Below are 7,547 nucleotides of genomic sequence, written 5' to 3'. Positions count from 1 at the left end.
ATTTACTGCTGTCCAAACCATTTGGTTAAGAAGTATTTAATTAATTTTATATAATAATTAATTATAAACTTTGTGTTCTGAAAAAAAACGAAAGACTGGAGCAGTTGTAACTTTTTTACATTTTCATTCATAACCCACAGACTACTTGAAATACACTGTCCATAGTTTAATATAAGAAATATATACGTATATACAATATGTGCACTAATTAATATGAAAATGTATATATTTTCATGATAATGTAATATTATGAGTCTTACAATTGCCCCTTGGTAAGGGCAACTGTAACACTGAAAAAATGTCAGATTAACCCAGTGTGTATCTATAGTAATAAAAGTATGCATCAAAGTAATTGCATTACTGCTGCATCTAATAATGTTACTGAGATTTTTCTTTTGTATATGGCTCAAATTCTGTTAGATGTCAGACATCATGTGCATTCAGAGCAATATTTCTATTGCAGAAGACTAGACAACTAGTGCTAACAAGATATTAATTATTTAAATTGAGTTAAAAGTAATTTTACATATGAGTTAAATATGTACATTTTCTAACAGAAGGCTATGTCAACACAGACAAATAATATGCTTACATTGGGACACATGGCCCAGGGATAATTGTAACTCAGTCTTACAATACATTAAATATCAGTCTACATAAATTCTGGAATGCAAGCTAATAACACCTACACAAGTATTTTTTTTGTTAATGACAATTTTAATAAATAACCTCAAGATAAAAATGATTGAAGTTTAAAATCACAGTCATCTAATCTTTAGACAGAAGAAAAATAACATACATTCAAAAGGTAAATTACATACCTTCTATTCTGCCCCTGTTCCACAGTCAGAGAAGATCCATCTGAGCATGTGCAGAGTTTCTTCTAACTGAAGGAAATGAGTGAGTTACACCCGTGTGACAACTGTCCCCAGTCTCCCGTATTGCCCGGAAAAATAAGAACCCAAGTCATGTCATACACACTGGAAAAAATAAAGCATATACATTTCCTCTCTTCCCAAAAGGATACCATTGCTCATATTTAATGGGACAGCTATGTGATATTTTAAGAATGTCACCGGCTCCTATCTGTGCAGCCATTTCCATCACCTATTTGAAGTCCTGTGAGGAATGCTTTGTTGTCAAGGTTAATCTCGTTGGAAAAAAATAAGTATGCTTTGGGATTTGTGCCTGTCACGATACAAAGGGAAACGTACCATAATGATTCATTTCAATAATGTATTTTTTCTCCTTGAACCTAGCCGCCATTGAGCTGAGAGCAGGGGAAAAGGATGCCTGAGGGCTCCTGACCTCTGACTGTTTAATGGCTTGTAAAGGTGTCAAAGGTTAAATAATGTTTCCACTCATTTAAACGTCGACTAATTGGTTGTATAATTATTGTTTGCGCCGCGACTAAAGCTCCGACGCCATATATTTAATTTATTATGAAGCCAATGACCACTGACGTCTTCAAAGTTTCAACAAATAATTTTAAGCTAGCTACGTATCCTTATGGAAAAAGACAAAACAAAAAACATAGAGAATTGGCACTTAATTTTTAACAAGAAAGTGCCAGTTTCACTAAAGTTAATTAATCATCCGTTTTGTCACAAATGACCTTTTTCACAGCAGCCATTTTGACATGAAATAGAAATAAACAGACCAAGGGCGCTGCTTGTGCATGTTGGCTAACTGTAAATGCTCTAATACACTAAACAGAATTCATTAATTACTATCATTAGTAACACCTGGGTTTACCCTACTGAGAAAAAAATATCTATTATTTAAGGGTTCATATGTTGTGTTTTTTTTCATGTCGCGTCGAAATAAGGACAAAAATCTAATAATACAAATTCACACGTTTAGAAAAAATACTGTACTTGCCTATATTATGTATTTTACTGCCCGGTTTATGCTATCGATTATTATTTTTTCACGTTGCGTCGAAATAAAATATCCAATCACATAAATGTATGTTTAGAAAAATGCTGTACTTGCCGACATAAATAGCCCAAACAACCTATTGAGTGTAACGCTTGATGTTCTTGTGTTGTCTGCTCAGGAAGCCGCCTGCTGCGGGCCGTCGCCGGCCTGCAGGTGCGGAGAAGATCCGCCGGTCGGAAGCCGCAAAGCACCGCGTGATGATACGCACGCGCCGCCGGGGCTCGTGGGGGGGTGGGCGAGGGTAACACGCGGGGCCAAAAGGCGATACTGGGACTGATTATAGGTTTCACAACACTTAGGAGCCATCAATGGGACTGCTGATGCACCTCACATTTAGTATACTCTGTCTAAATGAGGAGAACTCTCATGTCAGTGACCATAAGGAAACCTTGCATTTTCAAGAAAAAATAAGTAATTAAATAGGAAAATTTTCTCCTTAATAGCACAAATTATCACAGGACTCAGGCCCCATAATTCCCACTATACTAAAGTCTTAAAATAAAGCTGCTAAGCTGCTAAAGCTAAACTAGTTTTGGATGCTAATACCCTGTATTGAATACAAACCTGTGGCTTTCAGCATCTAAGGACCCTGTAAAGATCCAGGGCTGTAGTGGCCTACTGGCAAAGCAAGGAAACCTGTACTGTACAAGCTATGTATTCAGATCCTTTATCTGACTAAAAATAGCAATGATGCAATATAAAGATGCTCCATCACATGGAAAACCTTTGCAATTAAAATTACTTAAAGTAATATTAAACCAGAAAAAAACCCTGCATGAGAATAATACACTAAAGTATAATTTATTGTATTATTTGATTATTATCAAATTAAGCAGTCAAGGTGGACCACATTTAATTTACTTTATACTGTTGGGAAGTTTAATCTAACAAGGCAAATTATGCATCTTGTATGCAAATTTACTAATCTGTAAAGAGATCAAATGACAATGCTTTTGAATTGTAGCAGATCTAACTATAAAGCAGCATTAAATGTAAATGCTCAAGTAGAGCACAAGATCAAATTTGTAGCTGAATAATGATTAAATGTGCTTAGATTTCAGCAAAAAAAAAAGAAAAAGTCTTCACGTTTTCTTTCCCCACCATTAACAGTGGTCTACTTTTGTGCAAATCATATCCTCCAATGAAAATGTTGTTCATATGTTGCAGTCTTAATAAATGGTGTCCCTGGTGTAGTATGCATCAGTCTGGGAGACTTGACATTGAAGCCTGAGGCTACTCTCATTTTGTAACCCTGCTCTACAGTCTGGCAGGACTTGTAAGAGCTTATATAAATGAAGAACACAGGAACTTTCTTTCTAATATTAGCCTTTAGCACCACAATGAAACTCAGTTTTAGCAAAATATGGTAAAAAAGTATATACATATACAGCTTAATGGGCAGAGATTCAGGATATTTACATCTTTGCAAACTAAATAAAAGGGGTGATTTTTTTCTAAGTGACAAATCAGGGAAATTGCGCCTACTGGAGGAATAGTGATGAATTGCACCTCAATCCCAACTAAAACATTCAGTTTGGTGCCTGTATTGGAATATGTATTTTCCACATTACATTTCTACACATGCACTTAAATAGGCTCCAACCTGCTTTCAACGGGCCTTGGTCATTTTCAGGCACAATAGTTCAGTGTATCCTTCATTTCACATAGAGGAAAGAGCAACCTGCTCAGGCCCAGTTACACTTCATGTGCCCAGATGTCTCGGGCTCCAGGAGACGTGGTGCCAAGGACTTGCCATTGAAGTATGAAGAGGTAGAGGATGGATGATAATACGACCTGAGGCATCATTTGACACTCAGCTGCATCTGGAACGTCTGTTGTGACAGGCCCATCAGGGTCGTTCCCATCACCTCTGTGTACATTTCTGCTGCTGCTGGGCCTCGCCAGTTATCAAAAACAAGCCAGGTAAACCAATCAGAGTCCTCCAACTAAACAACAGAACACGTGTTTCACGTTTTCCCCCTTACGGCCTCTCAACTAATACAAAAGGTGCTACGGTTTATGGTGTGCATGAGGCTGCTGACGGACATTTTATGCGGAACATCAAAACACATCATCGCCACTGGGCAACAGCCTTGATACATTTGTATAAAGTCACATTTGAAAAAATAAATAAAACCAACTTAACCGTGAGGCGAAACATTGGTTTTGGCTCATGCAGAGGGGATTATTTTCTTCAAATAATTCTTTTTCACTATTAATGTTTTCTAAATAATCAGGCTCAGTTTGGCTTCTTCCACATCCACCCAAAGACTCAGGGACTGAGGTTCAACATGACCCAATGGATTATGTCCTATCCCAGAGCCAGGCTGACCTCTGACCTTTGAGGCCAAGGAAGACACGTTAGGTGATAAGTGAAGCACAGGGCCTATTGTGCAAACGGTCTCCTCCGTCCATTTATTGACTTCCTAAATGATCCATTATGAAGTGATTTACGAGGTCCACCGCCACCCCACCAGGCACTTCTAAAAGCCGGCGGGTTGCTGTCCGCTCCATTCAGCAGACATCTGCACCGATTTGATTTATCAGAGGAACGGACGGAAGCTGGCCCACGCCACCTCTAGTGTTTGTTCAAACCCAAAAGGAGAGTTAGGAAGCTGTTATGAATGCTAGATGTCACCAGTCGGGTCAGGGACAAAAGGTATAGATGAAGCTCTGCAGGGAACAAGGAAAACATGTCATTAAAACCAGACACTTGGAAAAAAGATGTAGCCAAAAAGGCTCTTATTCCGTGTATTTTTAAAATGACGGCAATGAAGGGTTTTCAACAAGTTTCAAGTACAAACGTCCAAAACATATGGAAGAAAACCAATCAAACCTAAAGTTACACACTTTTTTCAATGACAGTAGCTCCACCGCAAGGAAGCTTGTCTAGCGAATGACCTTGTCTTTCCTCTGTTCCCTAATGATTCGTGGCCATTACGCTCGTCGGGCTCTTTGATTTCTCAGGCTTTTCCTGTACAGCGTGATGAGCTTCTCCACTCGGGGTCATCCCAGGAGACAAAGCCTTTATGAAGCAGAACGTCTAGCGTTTGAAGCCCTGGCCCCCGGCCTCTCGGCGCGGTGTCGTAACACATGAGCTCCCATGCTGCTCATCGACTCACAGAGATATTATTAGACAGTGGACAGAAAAACAACACCTCTCTATTTTCTCTGGGACTTTTCACAACAAGACCCCTGGCCTTGCTCATGACAAATGTCTGTTTCTTAAAAAAGACATCTGTATTTGGCATTACATGTGAAGTAAATGTACAGGTTAATAATGGTCTTACAACCCCAATTCCATAGAGGCTGTGACGCTGTGAAAAATGTAGATAAAAACACTGTAATTATTTGCAAATTATTTTCAACTTGTATTCAGCTGAATACAGTACAAAGATATTTAATGGTCAAACTGATAAATTTTTGTGTTTTTCATAAATATACACACATTCTGAATTTAATGGCTGCAATAAGTTCCAAAAAACTTGGGCCAGGGGCAACAAAAGACTGGGAAAGTTGCTCAAAAAACATCAGTTCTGAACATGCCTCGCATACACAGGTTAATTGGTTTCAGATAACAGCGTCATGATTGGGTATTAAAGCGGCATCCTGGATCACCTGTTTGTGAAAAACAGCATCATGTCTGTTAAGCACTATTAATGCTGAAACATACATGCAGGTTTTGAATCAAAATATGCCACCATCCAGACAACATCTTTTTCAGAGACAATGCCAGCACACAGTCTGCACATTTTACAACAGCCTGGCTTCATAGGAAAAGAGTTCATTGCTCTGCCTGCAGTCCAGACTTGTCTCCCACTGAAAATGTTTTTTGGCGCACTACAAAGCGCAAAGTACGACAAAGGAGATCCCAGACTGTTGAACACCTGAAATTCATATATCAAGCAAGAATGGGACAGAATTTTGTTGAGGAAAAACTTCAACAACTAGTGTCTTCAGTTTCCAAACACTTACTGAGTCCTGTTAAAAGAAAAGTTGATGGAACATAGTGGTAAACATAACTCTATTCCAAATATTTAAAAAACATTTTGCTGCTACCAAATTCAGAATAACTGTATCTTTAGAAAAACAATGATGTTAATTTACTTTTAACATTAAATTTCCTGTCTATGCACTGTACCTGGGCTTGTATTTTAACATGCAATTACATGCAAAATATTTATTTTACTCTTTATTTAAAATTCTTGAACAGTTAATGTAGATTCCTTCAGTTTTTCCAATCTTAAAATAGGCGCAAAAAAATAACAGCTCCTGAATAGATAATGCTGACCAAGGAGAACATCTGCAGATCAGCACCTCCACTAAACCAACAGCTCTCTGTTCTTCATGTCCCTGCTGTGATTAACCTTGTTTGGCAAATACAGCTCAGGTCAGGCTAGAGGGCCTGTGTGTTAAGCTAAGACCTGCTAAAATAACAACGCAAGATTACATAGCTGTTCAGGTGTGTCATATACCTTAAATTCAAATCCACTGGAGCAAATCTCCTATTAGATAAGTCAACACAATCACATAGCTGCACAGAGCATCAACAAAAGGCTTCCACAAACAGTGAGCTGAAAAAGTCAGCAAGGCCTAATGAGCTATTTGAAAGATAGCAAATATTTTAACTAGTCTCACATCTTAAGTTAGACTGTCTGCCTGTCAAACTGATAGATATACATACAGCTGTATGTATTTGTGATCACATCAGAAATTCTTTTTTATGCCATGAGAAAATAAAACCTTGTTCAGAACTTTCAGTTTCATGGTAATCTTCATCTTGTTCACCGCACACTCATTAAGATTCTGCAGCTGACATCACAGCCTCAAACAGCAGCCATACAGGTGATCAGAAAACTCTGCTACTCTACTCTCACTTCTTCTGTCATGTACATGCATTCATGCTGACTGCTTAGGACTTCAAGTTTGACATGAAAAAGTCAATCAAAGAAAATGTATACTATGCCAGACACACACTGTTTAAAAAACTGCACGAATAGAAGTACAATCCCCATAGTTAATGTGTCTTTGCAGTTTTTATGTTATGTTAACTGTAGACATTGAGGGACGACATTTGGATTTGTTAAAGAAAAGGCAGTATTATGAGTCTGTAAACATTGTGGGCTGTGTGTGATGAACTTGAATTCATCTCAATATGCACAAAAGGCATGTTTCTCTTTTTTTTTTAATCACCTCAGCAGGTCTTATTCCCCAGGTTGCTAGATCCAGATGTCTCTCAAGTCAAGCTCAGGATCCACGCAGATGCTACTATTTTTCAGAATGTAGGCACCTGAACTGGGGCAGTGTACTGTAGGTGTAACATCTGCACTCTTCTAGTTTAACTACAGTACCTGTCTTGCTCTTAAAGGGATGGTTCACCCAAAAATGAAAGTTCAGTCATTATCTACTCACCCTCATGCTGATTGGGTTTATTTTCTTAGTCCACAAAACACTGCTGGAGTTTCACAGGAAAACAGTGTTACATAATCTCCCAAACAATGTAAGTGAATGATGACCAGTTTTCAAACGTAAAAAAACAACTGGAAAAAAATATATATAATAAAATGCCTTCATACTACTTGTGCGGCATAATCCAAGTCTCCTAA

Source organism: Lutjanus erythropterus, chromosome 10 (assembly GCF_056507025.1).
Source record: "Lutjanus erythropterus isolate fLutEry1 chromosome 10, fLutEry1.hap2, whole genome shotgun sequence".
NCBI classification, from domain to species: domain Eukaryota; kingdom Metazoa; phylum Chordata; class Actinopteri; order Lutjaniformes; family Lutjanidae; genus Lutjanus; species Lutjanus erythropterus.
The sequence above is the reverse complement of the archived record's forward strand: the minus strand, read 5'-3'. Positions refer to the sequence as shown.